The sequence below is a fragment of the Mirounga angustirostris genome, unplaced genomic scaffold, assembly GCF_029215605.1.
Source record: "Mirounga angustirostris isolate CCGP_5_RB_7025 unplaced genomic scaffold, mMirAng1.0.hap1 SCAF_4, whole genome shotgun sequence".
NCBI lineage: Eukaryota > Metazoa > Chordata > Mammalia > Carnivora > Phocidae > Mirounga > Mirounga angustirostris.
Genome location: NW_026991712.1, coordinates 140996805 through 140998259, shown reverse-complemented (window position 1 = coordinate 140998259; position 1455 = coordinate 140996805). Strand labels below are relative to the sequence as shown.

At 41.9% G+C, this 1455-nt stretch overlaps 1 protein-coding gene across 17 annotated transcripts in view; it reads left to right on the top strand.

Moving 5' to 3' along the window:
- Positions 1 to 1455, top strand: part of NFIA (nuclear factor I A) — a 369091-nt gene that overhangs the window by 45141 nt on the left and 322495 nt on the right. The gene's annotated exons all lie outside the window — the stretch shown is intronic.

The following is a 1455-nucleotide window of genomic DNA, read 5'->3' as shown; positions in this document are numbered from 1 at the left end:
GGTCTGAAAAATAAAATTAAATCTTTATTTATACGAATCCACTGGGAAAAAAAGCTACATGGACTGGGTTTATGATATATTTCAGAACAGGAATATTAGCCTTAACCTCTTTCCTCACATTGCATATGATATTTAATCCATCATCTTTGTTTTAAACAAACAATACACAAGCTGTTGCTGGCATTGGTATAAAGCTGATGGTCCATCTGGAGAGCAGGAATATAGATCAGGAAAATAAGAGAATTGAAATTGGGTGCAAGGGCAGATTTGCATGTGTAAAACCTCTCTGTTTACTAGCTTTTTATCAAATTGTTTAATACGAGGCAAAACAGAATCCTTTTTCTTGAATCGGAGAGCCTTATTGGAGGAAGAGTTGCTTCAGTGCTGAAGGAAGAATAATTGGGTTTTGAGGGCCAATGAAATAAATAGGCAGTACTGTCATCTCCTTTAGCATGGGAGAGTCCATGAAGAATTCAGAACACTGCTGGGGGTGGGATTGGGTTCTTGTTCTAGCCCTGTGATCTTTGGCCAGTCATTTTAGCTTCTTGACCTTCAGTGTCCTTCGATCCACGTTAATTCAGCAACCACTTCTTGAGGCAACCGGGAGAATTTTCTCTGAGCCGACCCATTATGCTAGGCATTTTGGATCCATAGATGGATAAGACCGAGTCCTACTCTCAAGAAGCTTAAGGTCTTGCAATGGAGACAGACATTACAACTGAGTAATGTAGTAAGTGTTGTGTATGAGATAGAGACTCACAAAGGAAGAAAAGATTAATTCTGTCTGGAGCAGACAGGAAGATTTGTATTACCAAATCTTTCCTAAGGATTTTCTGTTTTGACCGGCAGAGGAGCAGACATTCCAGGTATGTGAATAGTGAGAGGTTCAGAACAAATTATCAACCAAGTTCTTTCCAGTTCCACATTTGTGGTGTTATCAATGTAAAATTCTTTGAATAGCTTTCCACTGATGAGTTATTCGCTGAAGAGTGTTTATTGTCATGGTTGAAAGAAAATAATAATGCAAGAAACAATGACTTCCTTTAGTCCTAAAACTGGAGCTGGATGGGAGGAGGCAGCTAGAATTTTTCTTTTTAATTATTGCCCTATTTGAAAAATCACCCCACATGTAGGGTGGCAAACACTTTGTGGAGAGGCCTCCCTTCTTCCTTCTAGGGAGCAGCAGTGGATGGAGCCACTGTAACCTGGCCTCCCGCCACGAGAGGAGGGAATCCAGGTGGCCATGTTCAAATGTGTCTGTGTGCAGCAAGGCTTCTGAAATGACAGGAGAGCCCGGCGGCTTCCAAAGCAGCTGTGACTCTGGATCGCGCCCACCATCTCTGCTTCTCGCCATGAGACGACTGAATCTCTGCTGCCTTAGGAGGCATGGAGCCTGGGACTTTTCTTCCTTTCTGAATTTTTCATTTTATTTTTAAAACTCCTGAGGGGTGGCTG